This window comes from Lontra canadensis, unplaced genomic scaffold, assembly GCF_010015895.1.
Source record: "Lontra canadensis isolate GAN:19392208 unplaced genomic scaffold, GSC_riverotter_1.0 scaffold3, whole genome shotgun sequence".
Classification (NCBI taxonomy): Eukaryota; Metazoa; Chordata; class Mammalia; order Carnivora; family Mustelidae; genus Lontra; species Lontra canadensis.
The window spans coordinates 27,159,434-27,176,190 of NW_022630997.1; the positions used below are offsets into that span (position 1 = coordinate 27,159,434).

Below are 16,757 nucleotides of genomic sequence, written 5' to 3' on the forward strand. Positions count from 1 at the left end.
TTACTTAGAGTCACAAAGTTGGTTTTCATTCGTCTTCACCATAACTGACAGAGGCCTCCATTTCTGTGGCTGAGCTCCTGTGAGCTCAGACTCTTCTGGTGCTGAATGTATTCAGGCAACTGTGCCCTTTAAATGTGGCTTTATGTTTATAAAATCTGAGAGGATGTCAACAGCCTAACTTTTATATGGAAGGTCTTCTTAAGGATTAAGAAATGCAATTACCTACTCATTTTGTTTTATTTTTATTTTTTTAAAGATTTTATTTTTAAATAATCTCCACACCCAGCGTGGGGCTTGAATGTACAACCCAAGGGGGAACCTGGGTAGCTCAGTGGATTAAGCCTCTGACTTCGGCTCAGGTCATAGTCTCAGGGTCCTGGGATCGAGCCCCACACTGGGCTCTCTCCTCAGCAGAGAGCCTGCTTCCCCCCTCTCCCTCTGCCTGCCTCTCTGCCTACTTGTGATCTCTGTCTGTCAAATAAATAAAATCTTAAAAAAAAAAAGAATTTACAACCCTCAGAGATCGAGAGTCACATGTTCTACCTACTGAATAAACCAGGTGCCCCATAAAGTACATCTTTATTTTTTGTTTTCTTTTTTTGTTTGTGTGGGTTTGTCTTTTTTTTTCTTTCTTTTTTTAAGTCATCTCTCTGCCCAATGTGGGGTTTGAACTCCTAACCTCAAGATCAAGAGTCACATGCTCTACTGACTTGAGCCAGCCAGGAGCCATCTCTACTCATTTTAAAGCAGTTCACTTTTTTTTTTTTTAAGATTTTATTTATTTATTTGAGGGAGAATGAGTGAGAGCGAGCATGAGAGAGGAGAAGGTCAGAGGGAGAAGCAGAATCCCCAAGGAGCCGGGAGCCCGATGTGGGACTCGATCCTGGAAGTCCAGGATCATGACCTGAGCGGAAGGCAGTTGCTCGACCAACTGAGCCACCCAGGCGCCCAAGCAGTTCACTTAAAAAAAAAAAAATAAATAAATATAAATATATATATATATATATATATATATATATATAGCTTTCATTTACTTATCTATTCAGTACTACTTGAGTCTGTCCTTCAGGCAGGAGACCATCCCAGCTGTTCTGGACATTCAGAGACTAAGCTAAACTTGGTGCTCGCCCTTGATTACTGGTGAGCAAAAAAACATTTAAACCTTGTTAAATAAAATGGGATTTTAAAACATTTAAAAACATTTTATTTAAAATGTTTGTTTTTTTTTTTAATTTAAAAACACATTAACACCTATAGAAAAAGCATTTCTGGCCATCAGCAAAAATTTACTGAGAACTTATTTGAGCCCTGTGCTTTATGGTATGGAAGACAAAGAGAATTAAATTGTTACGTCTTTGCATTTAGAGAGTTTACCACCAAGCCAAGGGATTTTCGTTCTTTTCTGAAAAGGCAAATGTGTTTCTTTTCTTTTTTTTTTTTTTTAAAGATTTTATTTATTTATTTGACAGACAGAGATTACAAGTAGGCAGAGAGGCAGGCAGAGAGAGAGGAGGAAGCAGGCTCCCTGCTGAGCAGAGAGCCTGATGCGGGGCTTGATCCCAGGACTCTGAGATCATGACCCGAGCTGAAGGCAGAGGCTTTAACCCACTGAGCCACCCCGGCGCCCCGGCAAATGTGTTTCTTATCAGTGTTTCTTATACATTATGCCTTTTCAGAAAAGAATAAAAATTCTCAGGAGCCATGTTAACTAAAAAGACTTTGAGAATAGAAAAACTGAATCACATAGTAATAAAATACAACGATTACTATAAAAACAACTCTAGGGGTGCCTGGGTGGCTCGGCCAGTTAAGTGCCCATTGAGCTCAGGTCATGATCTCAGGGTCATGAGATCGAGCCCTGTGTCTAGCTCCACGCTGGGCACAGAGCCTGCTTAAGATTTTTTCCCTCCCTCTCTACATCTACCCCCCTACCCCAGCTCCGTTCGCACTCTCTCTCTCAAAAAACAAACTTAAAATAAAAATGAAAAAACTCTAATCTTTAGCTAAAATATATATTGAGCTCCTGATAGGAAACGTAAAGTATACTAAGAACTGTGAATAAAAGCAAATCACAGTTAAGACCTAGTGAGAAAGTCAGGGGCAAACCTTGATGATGCCTCATTTAGCTCCTTCACCTTTCTTTCTGTACCTGAGATGTCAAATCTCTGTGCTCTTCACAAATGAGACTTTAAAAAATTGCTTTCAAATCCTATTCATTGGATCACAGTGATTTCAGTGTTAAACAATCCATTTTGGAATAAACTTTCACGGGGTGACAACTGGAGTTAGAGGAAGTCTCTTGGGCCTCCCTTTGAGAAATATTACACCCACAGAGTCAAAGTAGATAGCTAACAATTAGCCTGCCCTGCCCTCTGTATTCAAGTGAAACTCCCTAAAGGAAGCCAAAGCTTATTCTGAGTATTTCTAACTGGCAAGACTTAGGTAACAGGTTCTAGACCTCCAGGCAGAGTGAAGAAAGCCAGTGACTTAGAGCAGAGACAGAGCCAAAAGAGACGGCCCTTCCAAAGTGACAGTTGAAGATAGTAGCATTTCAGTTCCTCCTTTCTTAGCCTAAAGCTGCACTGCGTGATAAGGGGGCCATTTACCCACACAGGGCTGTTGAGCACTTGAAATGTGGCTAGTGGGACGGAGGACCTGACTTTTTAATATTCTTTTATTATTTTTTAAGATTTTATTTATTTGACAGAGATTCCAAGTAGGCAGAGAAGCAGGCAGAGAGAGAAGAGGAAGCAGGATTCCTGATGAGCAGAGAGCCAGATGGGAGGCTGGATCCCAGGACGCAGGATCATGACCTGAGCTGAAGGCAGAGGCCTTAACCCACTGAGCCACCCGGGCACTCCTGGGTTTTATTTTTTAAAAGTACTCTCTACACCCAGCGTGAGGCTCAAACTTATGACCCCAAGATCAAGAGTTACATGCTCTACTGACTGAGCCAGCCAGGCACCCCTGACTTTTTAAAAAAATTAATTTGTTTACTTATGGGGCGGATAGGGCAAGGAGCAGAGGGAGAGAGAATCCCAAGCTGACTCTGAACTCAGTGCAGTGCTCAGTGCAGAGCCCAATGTGTGGCTCATTCTCAAAACTTTTAATCTCATGACCCTGACTAAGATCATGATCTAGGCTGAATTTAAGAGTTGGACCTTAACTGAATGAGCCATCACCCAGGCACCCCTGACTTTTCATTTCAATTATAAAATACACACCATAAAGTTGACCGTCTTAACCATTTTCTAAAATCAGTAGTATTGGGGCGCCTGGGTGGCTCAGTTGGTTGGCATTTGCCTTGGGCTCAGGTCATGGTCCCAGGGTCCTGGGATGGAGGCCTGTGTCAGCCTGTGTCAGGCTCTCTGCTCAGCAGGTTCCTGCTTCTTCCTCTCCTTGCTGCTCCCCCTGCTTGTACTCTCTCTCAAATATATAAAATCTTTTAAAAAGTCTTTAAAAGGGGCACCTGGGTGGCTCAGTGGGTTAAAGCCTCTGCCTTCAGGTCAGGTCATGGTCTCAGGGTCCTGGGATTGAGTCCTGCATCAAGCCCTGCATCCGGCTCTCTGCTCTGCAGGGAGCCTGCTTCCCCCTCTTTCTGCCTGCCTCTCTGCCTACTTGTGATCTCTGTCTGTCAAATAAATAAACAAAATCTTTTTAAAATAAATAAAAAGCCTTAAAAAAATCAGTAGTGTTAAGTACATTCAGTGTTGTGCAAGCAAGCTCCATAGTCTGTCTTGAAAGCCTGCAACTCTATACATAGCAAATAATTCCCCATTTCCTGCCTCCCCACAGTCCCTGGCAACATCACCATTCTTCTTTCTGGTGCCATGAAACTGAGTACTTTTGATACCTCATCTATGTGGAACCATGCTATATTTGTCTTTTTGTGACTGGCTTATTTCGTGCAGCTTGATGTCCTTGTTTCATCCATGTAGTAGTATGTCTTTCCTCCTTCTTCTCCTCCTCCTTCTTCTTCTTCTTCTTTTTTTTTTTTTTTTTTTTTTTTTAAGAGACAGCATAGCAGGGAAGGGGCAAAGGGAGGAATAAAGAGAGGCAATCTGCTGAGCTCCAGATGCGGGACTCAATCTCAGCACCGAGATCATGACCTGAGCCAAATATCAAGAGTTGGATGCTTGACTGACTGAGCCACCCAGGCACCCCAGAATGTCCTTCTCTTTTAGGGCTGTTAGGCATCTATCCATGAATTGGGTTGCTTCCCCCTTTAGACTGTTGTCTAAAATGCTGCTATGAACATTGGTGTACAAATAGCTTTCAGATCTTACTTTCAATTATTTTGAGTATATCCAGAAATGTAATAGCTGGATTACATGGTAATTCTTTTTTAATTTTTTTTAGTATTTGCCATACGGTTTTCCATACTGGCTGTACCATTCTGCATTCCTGTTGGCAACACACAAGAATTCCAATTTCTTCACATGCTTGCCTTAATTTAAATTTAAATACTGAAAATTCAGTTACTGGAAAACTTTTAACTAGTTTGGAACAACATGGATATGTGAATCTACTTTTTTAACTGTAAGTTTTACAAAATATAAATAATATTCCCAATAAAAATTTAACATCTGTATTCAGATGTGTTGTTCAGTAGAAAATACACACCAGGTTTCAAAGATTTAATCCAGTAAAAAATAATAAAAAGTGTCTCATTGATAATTTTATATACTGATTACACGTGAAATAATATTTTGGGTGTGTGAAACAAATAAAAACATAAAATTAATTTAACCTATTTCTTCCTACTTTTGTAAATGTGGCTCCTAGAAAAATTTTAAATTACGTATAGGGCTTACATTCTACTTCTATTGGATAGCACTACTGTAGAGGTAGCCTCCACTCTAACATAGTGAAAATCACCAGATTCCAGAAGATAAACTCTTCCCGGGGTCCCAATCGTTTTAAAAAAAAAAAATTTTTTTAAGATTTTATTTATTTATTTGATAGAGATCACAAGTAGGCTGAGAGGCAGGCAGAGAGAGAAGAAGGGAAGCAGGCTCCCCACTGAGCAGAGAGCCAGACTTGGGGCTTGATCCCAGCATCCTGGGATCATGACCTGAGCCCAAGGAAGAGGCTTTAACCCACTGAGCCACCCACGCGCCCTTAAAAAATTTTTTTAAAAGATTTTATTTGAGAGAGAGAGAGATGGAGAGCGCAGAGGGACCGGGAGAGGGAGAAGCAGACTCCCCAGTGATCAGGGAGCCTGACACAGAGGGATATCATTCCAAGAACTGGAATCATGACCTGAGCTGAAGGCAGACACTTAACCACAACGCAGCCAACCAGGAAGCCCCCCCACCCCCCTCACCCTCGCCAGTTGCTTTAATATTTGTATCTTCTGCCCTTAATATCTTAATACATCTATCTTTCTTTTACTGCAGGATTCCCTGAAAGCTCCCCCCCCCTTTTTTTAAGATTTACTTATGAGAGAGAGAGAGCGTGTGCGCAAGCGAGCACGAGGTCTGGAGGGGTAAAGGGATGGGGGAGAGGAACTTTAGCAGACTCCATGCTGAGCAAGGGGCTTGATATCAGAAGCCGGAGATCCAGACGTGAGCCAAAACCAAGAGTCTCTTGCTTAACCAACTGTGCTACGCAGGCACACCCTGAATGACACTTTCTATTCACTGTTACCACAAAAAGCCAGGCCGTTATACCCATTTCCCTAGCGAGTATCTGGTGTTCAGTTTTGATATCCTATTTTCTATGTTTTGTTGGTCTATCAGAACCTATGCCTTCCATTGCAGAGTCCTCCTGTGTGTGGTGGGGGGTGGGTGGTGGGGTGAATGGAGGGGCGGGTGGAGGGGTTAGGGGGTGGGGATAGTAGGGGGGGTGGGGAGGTGGATGATGGTGCTGGCAGATGCAGAACACCTCAGCAAGGAGAGCTCATGGGATATGTTAATGTGTTTACAGAAGAAAAGAGGCAGTTTCTTCCTTTAATTTGACAATGCTGCCTTGACAAAACTTCTGTACGTTTTGTGGTTTTTACCACTTACAGCTTATTTCCACTCTGAAGTGTCATAAATCCTGGACTGACTGACTTCCATATGACAACAAAGTAGTGGGGCAGAACCTGGACGAGATGTGGTCACTTTCAGTGACTGGGGGCTATACGACAGAGGGGTGTGTGGGGAGCCAGGAAGAAACCCTGTCATGCTGGGATGGGAAGAACCAAAAGGTAGATCTGAGACAGAAGAGTTGTGGTTGTGAATGCATTTGCCTCTCATACCAGAGTCACTCAGGATATAATAGACATCACTACCACTCCAGTGCAAACAAAAAACAAACAAACAAAAAAAACCCCAAAAAAACTCTCTTCCGTGGAGGATAATTGTTCATAAATTTTTTTAAAAGATTTATTTATTTATGTAAGAGAGAGAGCAGGGGCACAGGGGTAGAACAGAGAAGGAGGGAGAGAAAGAATCCTCAAGCCAACTGCGGGCTTGCTCCTGAAATCATGACCTGAGCTGAAACTAAGAGTTCGACGCTCAATCAGATGTTTAACTGCATGAGCCACCCAGGTGCCCCAATTCATAATTTTTTTTTCAATAAAATTTTTATTTTGGGATCATTTTAAATATACAGAAGAGTTACAAAGATAGTACAGGGAATACCTGCATACCTTTTACTGTTTTTCCTATATTCAATGTGTGATATAAACATGGCACATTTGTCAAAACTAAGAAATTCACACTGAGAGTGCCTGGGTGGCTCAGTCAGTTAAGTGTCTGCCTTGGGCTCAGGTCATGATCCCAGGGTCCTGGGAGAAAGTCTTGCATTGGGCTGTTTAGTGGGGCGTCTACTTCTCTCTCTCCCTTTACCCCAACCCCCTTGCTCATGTGCTCTTTCTCAAATAAGTAAAATGTAAAAAAAAAAAAAAGGAAAGCGATTCATATTGGTAGAATACTCTTAAACTATAGACTTTAATTTGATTTTACCATTAATGTCCTTCTACTTTTCTGGAACACAACACACAAGCCAAATTGCATTTATAATGTAAGCTTTTTATATACCAAGATCTTGCCCCATTTTACCATTCACATTAATATTTTTATTTCTTGGTACAGACTGTAAGGTTTTATTTTTATGTGTATGCTTACTTATAATTCTGAAATACGTGTTTATTCATACTGGTGGTGCCCACCAAAGACTACCATACATAACTGTGGTCAAACAATGAAGGGTTATTAGCTGCTCTAGTGAGGGAAGACCTCACCCCACGGTGAGTCTCAAGATGGGGGTGTTAAAGAGGGCTCATTATAGTATATGGGCTTCTGTTAGGTGATTTGGGGAGGGTCCAAGGAAACAGGTTTTGTTCTGGTTCAGTCAGAAAGCAGGGGCAATTCAGGGACTAGCTTAATTTTTATCAGAAAGCAGGAGGAATTGGAGCAGGGCTAGAGTTGTCATTAAAGCAGTAGTCACTCACGTTAGCTGGGGATGGGATGTTTTGGTCATCTCTGTGCTTGCACAGTGTCTGTTTTTATCTGTTCAGGCACAATTAAAGTGGTCTTATTTTCTTCTTCTCTGTCAGAGAGAGAACTCATTCTAACGTTAATATTCCACGACATTGTTTACGTTCATCAGGGCATCTAGGCCAGCTCCCAACCGTGGCTCTCAGAGCTGCTCTTCTTAGCGCAGCACCTGATCATAATTAAGACAGAAAGCAAGAGAAGAATGCTTAGCAGCTTTTGCTACAGAAATGGCAACTCTGGTCCGCGATACTGCTAATTCCAGCTGTGTACATGTGCTTAACGAGCAACTCCCCATCAAGGGCTGACAAGTTCAGTCTGTCTCGTTTAGAGCAAAAACACGCGTGGCCTGGATGTAGTAGGAACTCAAAATCGAACTGGAGCGTTTCTCCAGCAACGAACATTCTCGCACCCTCCCCCCCGCCTTGTCTCTGAGAACCAGGCCAGAGGGCCAAAGCCCTGTCCTCCGGAGGAACCGGGTGCCAGAAGCAGCGACCCGATAGTGCGGAGTAGCGACCCACGAGCCGGAGCACAGCCGGCGCCCGCTACTCAAACTCCGCCCTTGGAGCCGCCTTTACGTCTCCGCTGTTCTCGGTTCCTTCTTTCTCCCTCGGCAGGAAATGGCTCCCATTTTCTCCGCTGTTCTCGGTTCCTTCTTTCTCCCTCGGCAGGAAATGGCTCCCATTTTCTCCTCTCATGGTGGTCTTCGACCCAGGCATCTTTGGGGCTCATTGTCTGGGGTGCTTTTCAGTCTGTACTTTCCGGGGCTCAGGAGCGCTCTGCCGGCCGCTGCCCTCCGGACCCCTCTGCTGGCCCCGGCTCCCGCACACGCTTGGCGGGCCAATCTCCGCTCCCGGCCGGGCACGTCATAATGGCATCCTCGCGGCCTCGCCACCCGAGCCAGCCCCCACGCCCCGCCGCACTCCACTTCCAGCCCCATCTTCCCGGAGAGGTGGGGTTCTGCGGGGAAAGAGGCCGGCTGGGGCGCGGCTCCCGGGCTGTGGCTCCTGGGTGCTGGGTACAGGGCCGAGCGGCGACGCAGCAAGCCCAGCACCGCGTGCGCCGGTTGGACGGGAGTTGTGCGCTCAGGCCTGCGGTGCGCTAGGCCCCGCCCCGCGGAGGCCCCGCCCAGGGCGCGCAGCCAGGGGTTTCCATGGTGATGGCAAACTAGCCTCAACTGCCTCAGCTACAACGGCCAAGTTCCCCGCGTTCCACCTTCTTCTAGGTGCTCAGAGGGACGATCGAGGTGCCGGATGTGAAGAGCGGGAGCGTGGAGACTCGGATCCCGAGGTGAGGGGCTGGACGGGCGGCGGGTCCGAGGCTGAGGGCTGCACTACTGGGACCGACCGAGAACTGGGCCCTTGGGTGTGGGGACAGTGGGACTGAGATCTGGAGCGTTATGTGTGTGTGTGTATGTGGAGGGTCTGGGGGAGGATTCATTGTAGAGGGAGCCAAGATTCTTGGCTCCAGTGGGGGAATCGCCAGTCCATCTGGGGAGATGGAGATAAGGGGATGTAGAGGGACTGAGTTTGAGGAATCCCTTTCTTAGGCCAGGGATGGTGGGGGAGTCCTAGACCCGCAGGTCTGAGACGTCTGCGCCAGCCTGCAGGGACACCTTTAAGGGTAGTGAGACGTGGAGTGGGGGACTCTTCATTAAAGGCAATACATTCACATATTTCAAGAGTCACAAACTTGCACAAGGCTTTATTACTCAAAAACTTTCTTCTCTCTATAGCTCCATTTCCTGCCTCCCTGAGGAAATAATTTCAAACCTTTAAAGTTGTCTCCTCCAGAAATTTTACTTCTTCCTCTTTTATTTGCATCTCTTCTCTGTGCTCTTCTTTTATTTGCTTCATTAAATTTTGAACACTTCAGGGCTGCCTGGGTGGCTCAGTGGGTTAAGCCTCTGCCTTTGGCTCAGGTCATGATCTCAGGGTCTTGGGATCGAGTCCCGCATGGGGCTCTCTGCTAGGCAGGGAGCCTGCTTCCTCCTCTCTCTCTCTCTCTCTCTCTCTCTACTTGTGATCTCTCTCTCTGTCAAATAAATAAAAAATCTTAAAAAAAAAATTGAACACTTCAGTCTGAAATATTTCCTCATTGATTTCCATTGTCTCTTGGTCACACTTTGCTGCTGCCTGTGTGTAGTCAGCCGTTTGTTTTTCTTTACCTTTTCCTAGTCATACCCTTGACTACTTTTTGCACTGGTTCCTTTTTGACAACTCATCTTGGAATAAGCCTAAATTCAGAGGGGTGGGAATGGGTCCAGAGCTTTGTCTCAGCTCTCATATACTTTCTGTATGATCAAGATTTTCATGTGTAGTGGTTTTCTCATTTTAAAAATAAGAAATAAGACATATAAGGGTTATATTGTAAAACATGTCTTGAAGGTGATAAGTAATTTTAGGTTACTACTTAACCTAAAATCTGTGTATGTACCACTAATCTTAATAGAACTCTACCCTGGTTTATCACTTTTGGTATAGTATCAATCATTAACTGCCCCCATTACTGTTTTGAATTTTATACTTTTAAATTACTTGTTTTTAATTAGAATTTAACTAAAATTGTTTTTATTCCTTCCTCCCCAAAATGTAATGAATAGTTTTGATGTAGGAAAGATGTTAGTGTTCAAAGCCGAGAGCCAAAAAGGAATTCTTGAGACGTCTTTGGTGCAAAAAGATGATTTTTTAAAGCAGGGGGACAGAACCCGTGGGCAGAAAGAGCTACCATGGGGTCATGAGGAGTGGCCCATTGTATACTTTCAAGTAGGAAGGGGGTTAGGAATAGTGTAAGTCTCTAAGGAATTTTGGAAGCAAGGTTTCCAGGACCTTGAGGGGGCTAGCAATTGTTAGGAAAAAGTCATTTATTACAATCTAATAAAACCTTAGTCATGTGACCCCCACATGTATACTGGTGGGCCATATGCTTGGGGGTTGATTACCAACACATATATTGGGGGATTGAGGGGGTTAGAGATAAGGGAAGTTTCTGAAGGAAATTTTATATGTTAAAGTAGACTTATAGGATCTTGGGGGGAAGGGGTGTCAGGCCAGGATTGACTTTTGACCTTAGCAAAATATTAACATCAAGGTAGTTGAGTCCCTAGAGGAATGTCACTCTGCCTGTTTCAAGGACTTGTCAAGGGTCTGTAGGTAGTAAGGAAATTTAATAATTTTTCTTCTGCCTTTGTTTACCACATCAGTTTTGCATGTCTTTGGATTCTATATATTAATTGTTTTCATACTGTTTTCCTCAGTGCCTTTCTTTTGTTAATTAGCCTTGTCTGTTGTCTTCATAGGATTATTCTAAGACCAAGTATATAGCTGTAATATTTTTTGCTGCTTTATAGTATTCCATTTAATAAGCAGGCAACAACTTCTCCACTATTCTGTTAAAGGACATATAGGTTGTTTCCAGTGTGGGATATTATAAACAGCGGTATTTTGAACCAGCACATGTCTTCTGGGGGCACCCGTGATATGGGAAACAAAGGCAGAAGGAAATGTAGATAAAATTAAATGTCCATTTAACCTGCAGCCCATTGACAAATACTTGAGGCAAGCAGAATATAATCATCCTCCCAGAAGCTCCTGTCTCCTAATTGTCTTAATGTTAATGACTTGCTAAACGGAAATACAATCTCCGTTTGACAGTAGCGAGGTCTCTGATACCCTGTGTCTTTAGTTTATGAAGATCCTTTTGAAACTTCTCTTATCTCGTGAATTCTTTCTTGGTTGTCAGCTCCCAACCTCACCCCACCAAACCTCACCTATATTCCAAAACTATGTCACATGTGCCAGACTTACTTTAGACTGTCCCTACTGTGGAATTCCTGGGTTCTAGGATTTGCCCACATTTAACTTCCTCACATAAAGATACTTTGTAAAACAGTTGTACCAGTTTACCTCCCTCAAGCCAGTGGGACTGCTAGATTATCGAGTGAGTAAATGTTTAACTTTGTGAACAATTACCGAACTTTTCCAGAGTTTCTGTACCATTTTCCCATTAGCAATGCATGAGAGTTGCAGTTTGACATGTTTGCTAATACTTGATATTGTCAGTTTTAAATACTTAAAATATTTATTTTAGCTATTCTAATGGAGCATATGGCCATATTTTATTATGGCTCTATTTACTTTTTTAAAAGATTTTTAAAATTTATTTATTTAGTTAGTTGACAGAGAGAGAGAGAGAGATCACAAGTAGGCAGAGAGGCAGGCAGAGAGAGAGGGGGAAGCAGGCTCCCCGCTGAGCAGAGAGCCTGATGCAGTGCTCGATGTGGGGCTCGATGTGGGGCTCTATCCCAGGACCCCGAGATCATCCCAAGTCAAGGCAGAGGCCTAACCCACTGAACCACCCAGGTGCCCCTGAACGTTAAGATCTTCTGTTACAGTCCCAGAGGTTCCTGAGGTTTGGTTCTGGTTTTTTGCTGCTCTATTTTGTCTGTCATTCAGATTGAGTAATTTCCATTATTTGTATTCAAGTTCACTGATCCCCTGCTACTCCCCCTCACCCTTCTTCATTCTGCTTTTGGGCCCATCTGTTGAGTTTTTTAGTTTGTAATTATATTTCTCAGTTATAGAATTTCTGTTTGGTTCTTTAAATCTTCTGTTTCTTTGCTGAATTGTACTTTCTCAGTTGTTTCAAACATGTTCGTAATTGCTCACTGAAGCATTTTTGTGATAGCTGCTTTAAAATCCTTGTTAGATATTGCAGATATTAGTGTTGATAATGGTTTTCTTTTCTCATTCAAGTGGCATTTTCATGGCTCTTTGTACGACATTTCTTTAAAATTGGATCCCTGGACATTTTGAGCAATTTTTTGAGGCTCTGACTCTTACTAAATCTTCTGTGTTGTTGTTGTTTTTAAGATTTATTTGTTTATTTATTTTATTATTTATTATTTTATTATTTTATTTTACTTGAGAGAGAGAGAGAGAGAGAGAGTGAGAGTGAGCGGATGAGCAGGGTAATGGGGTAGAGGGAGAAGCAGGCTCCCCAATGAGCAGGGAGCCTGATGTGGGATTCCATCCCAGGACTCTAAGATCATGACCTGAGCTGAAGGCAGGTGCTTAATGACTGAGCCACCCAGGTGTCCAGATTTATTTATTTTAGAGAAGGATAGAGAGCAGGGGCGAGGGATAGAGAGAGAGGGAGGGAGAATCTTCAAGTAGATTCCCCGCTGAGCACAAAGCATGTTGCTGGGCTTGATGCAGGACCCTGAGATCATGGCTGATCCAAAATCAAGAGCCCTACTACGCTCAACCGACTGAGCCACCCAGGCATCCCCCAAATCTTCTGTTTTTAGGAGTTCTTCTTTGACACCACACTGGCAAGAGAAAGAAAGATGCTATCTCATTGCTGCCCAATAAGGTAGAAATCCAAGTTCTCTACTTGGCCTCTGTTGACAGTCTGGAGACTGGGAATGGAAGGAATGTTTTATTCTACTGGACAGTAGTGGCTGTCAGGTTCCCCACTGGACCTTCAACGATAGCACCTTCATAGGAGGGTGCACTGTGCCTTGTTAAAGCCTAGAAGAGGGTGTAAGTCTAGGCTTCCTATTAAGCCTTTGCTGATATGGGTAGGGGTGGTGTTACACTTTTTGTCTATGGAGTTTGGCTGGAGCAAGATGTTTATTATCTCAAAGTTTTCTGTCTTGTAAGGCTGCCCCTTTCCTGTCCTTTTGCTGGAAAAAGCATGCTATTCTTAGGCTTTTAAAAATCTGCATCCAGGGGTGCCTGGGTGGCTCAGACGGTAAGGGTCTGCTTTCGGCTTGGGTCATGATGCCAGAGTCCTGGGATCAAGCCCCACATTGAGCTCCCTGCTCGGTGGGGATCCTGCGTCTCCCTCTCCCACTTCCCCTGTTTGTGTTCCCTCCCTCACTGTCTCTGTCCATCAAATCCGTAAGTAAAATCTTTAAAAATAAAAATCTGCATTCATTGACAGATTGCTGGCTTTTTTTTTTTTTCAAGTTCTTTTTTTTAAAAATATTTTATTTATTTATTTGAGAGAATAAGAATGAGAGAGAAAGAAGAAGCAGGGGGGAGGGAGAAGCAGGCTCCTCGCTGAGCAGGGATCCTGATGTGGGGCTCTATCCCAGGACTCCAGGATCATGACCTGAGCCAAAGGCAGACGCTTAACCAACTGAGCCACCCAGCTACCCCAGATTGCTGGCTTTTCTAACACATAGTTGGTATATACAAGGCAAAAAGAAAACCCAGGGACCCCAACATCATGTCATTTCTTGGGTCCTAAGATCCCTTCTTGATCTGCCATTTTCTTTCTACCTTTTAGTCTTATTTATTTATTTATATAATGTTCAGGATGTTTAGTTGTACTTAGTGGGGGAATATGAGGTATAGCTACTCTATCTTGTCCTGCACTGGAAGTTTTGCCTTTATTTTTGAAAGATATTTTTAGTATCTCTGCATATAAAGTTTTATCTTTCAGTACTTTAAAGCCATCATTCCAGGGGCACCTGGGTGGCTCAGTGGGTTAAAGCCTCTGCCTTCAGCTCAGGTCATGATCTCAGGGTCCTGGGATTGAGCCCCGCGTCGGGCTCTCTGCTTGGTGGGGAGCCTGCTTCCCTTCCTCTCTCTGCCTGCTTGTGATCTCTGTCTGTCAAATAAATAAATAAAATCTTAAAAAAGAAAAAAAAGTGTTGACTTAAAAAAAAAAAGCCATCATTCCACTGTCCTATATCTTACATTGTTTCCGTTTTTTAATGTAAGAATTAACAAAACTGTTTTGCATAAAAGTTATTCTTTTACAGGTGACTTAGTCTTTCATATTTCTTTGAATATATTAGACACACATCTTTCAGAATCTCTTGTTTGGTGTATTGGCTTATTTTCCTTCAGTATTAGTTTTTGTCCTTCTGGTTGCATAATACTCTTTGGGGTGTTGGTGTTTCTCAGATGTCATGTGAGAGTTCTGCTGGCGTGACTCCAAATACTATTGACTTCTACCATTTACTGGCAACAGGATGGAGCGTTGTGTGGTCTGGGTGTGGGAGACAGTAGTGAGGTGGCATTCCTAAGGTATCTTAGTTGCTGCCAGACACCAAGGGCGCTTCTCTGAGGCTCTGGTCGTACTAACTGTGTCCACCTGGGAGTGGACCCACAGCTGCTTTCAGCCGTCTGGGCTGGAGGAGGAGGGAGCCCCAGCCCTCAGACTGTCTGTGGTGCTTCTTGCCTCTTTTCATGCTGTCATCTTCTGCTATTCTTAGGCTTTTAAAAATCTGCATCCAGGGATGCAAGGGTCCTGAATTGTGGATCTAATCTGTGGTCATCCCATCTTTAAATCCCTAAGAATTTTATGTCCACTGAGGGTGATGATTCTCATTTTCCAGCAATGATAGCCACTTATGTTTTTAAGATACCTTTTGTCATTTTTATAGTTTTTGGTCCAAAGGCCTACTGAAGTATGTGCTCTGAGTGTCATTTTGATTCCATTCAATTATAGACTCTCTGTAATGTCAGATAGTGCTTGTAGGTGGGGTGGGCGTATCTGTACAAGCTTTGGAATCAAGAGTCTTGGGATTAAATCTCAGCTCTGAAACCTATTTGATATTCTTTTTTTTTTTTTTTTAAGATTTTTATTTATTTATTTGACAGACAGAAATCAAAAATAGGCAGAGAGGGAGGCAGAGAGAGGAAGGGAAGCAGGCTTCCCCGTTAAGCAGAGAGCCCGACGCGGGGCTTGATCCCAGGACCCTGAGATCATGACTTGCGCTGAAGGCAGAGGCTTCAACCCACTGAGCCACCCAGGCACCCCCCATTTGATATTCTTAAGGCCATTTATATTTCACTTTACTTTCCTCATCTATAAAATGGGGAAAATAATGTTTATTATGTATTCTTGTTACATATATTAAATGAAAAATTATTCAGTTTTTACTTTGTTTTCAGCCACAAAAGATTGCACCCAAACTAGTTTGATGCTCTCCTGTCCAGTGTCCCTTCACTGATGCTTGGTCCTGAAGGCATTGGAGGCCCAGCTCACCTTGGTGCTGTCTGCTGAATTTGTGCAGAATTTCCAACATTGAAGGTGGGGTATCAAGTGTTCATTTCCCTTTTTGTTTAACTCTAAACAGAAGATATAGCAAATGGCCTTAAAAAAAAGGAGCGGGGGGAGAGAGAGAAACTATGGAACACAGATATATTAAATTATTCAAGTCCCACAGAATCGAAGCAGCTCAGGGTTGAAGGGCAGTGGCATATATAGTATTAGTCAAACAGCTCAAGCTGATACAGCTTGTTTTATAGGAAAACTCCACTGGCTACAATCTAATCTTATACAGGGAGCCCAGGAAAAATGTGCAGCTTGTTATTACAGAAGTGGAAGCTGTGTAACCAATTTGTACTATGAAATTGTGAAATCAGTATTTTTAAAAAATTTCCTTTTCAGTATTTCATAATACCTCAAAATGTCTCTTGCATTTTGAGCTTGCTTCAGTGTATATTGTAGTAGTGTACCTCAGCAATTAAATGTGCATATTGAAATGATTTCAGTTATGTGAAATAAAAAAATAAAAATAAAATATCTAAAAATACCATGTTGCTGTAAACACATTTGAAAAATTCAATTAAAGGTATTAGATTCATCATTTTTTAAAATTTTGATTTCTTGGGGCACCAGGGTGGCTCACTAGGTTAAAGCCTCTGCCTTTGACTCAGGTCATGATCCCAGGATCCTGGGATTGAGTTCCACATGGGGCTCTCTGCTTTAGCGGGGAGCCTGTTTCCCCACCCCCGGCCCCCCCGCCTGACTCTCTGCCTGCTTGTGCTCTCTGTTAAATAAATAAATCTTTAAAAAATTCTTTTTTATAATTTCTTTTATCCTAATCCTTTTTTAAAGATTTTATTTATTTTAGGGAGAGAGAGCACACTTGAACAGGGGGAGGAACAGAGGCAGAGGGAGAGAATCTGCACGCTGAGTGCAGAGACTGATGCAGGGCTCCATCCCATGACCTTGACATCATAACCCTAATGGAAACCAAGAGTCCAACACTCAGCCAACTGAGCCACCCAGGAGCCCCTTTGCATCCTAATCTTTTTGGTTTTTCTTTTTTAAGTCTTATTTTTATTTAAGTAATCTCTACACCCAATGTGGGGCTCAAACTCACAACCCCAAAATCAAGAATTACATTTTTTTTTTTAAAGAATCACATGCTTTTATGACTGAGCCAGCCAGATGCTCCTCTAATCTGTTTTTCTTTATTTATAATCCTTAAGGTAAGTTAAGATTTTACGACATTCAGTTTGTAAATTG

The 16,757-nt window shown here is 42.9% G+C and overlaps 1 pseudogene; it reads left to right on the plus strand.

Annotated features, from left to right (window-relative positions):
• The first annotated feature begins 7,757 nt into the window (after positions 1-7,757).
• Positions 7,758-15,598, plus strand: LOC116858219 (annotated as a pseudogene).
• The last annotated feature ends 1,159 nt before the right edge of the window (positions 15,599-16,757 follow it).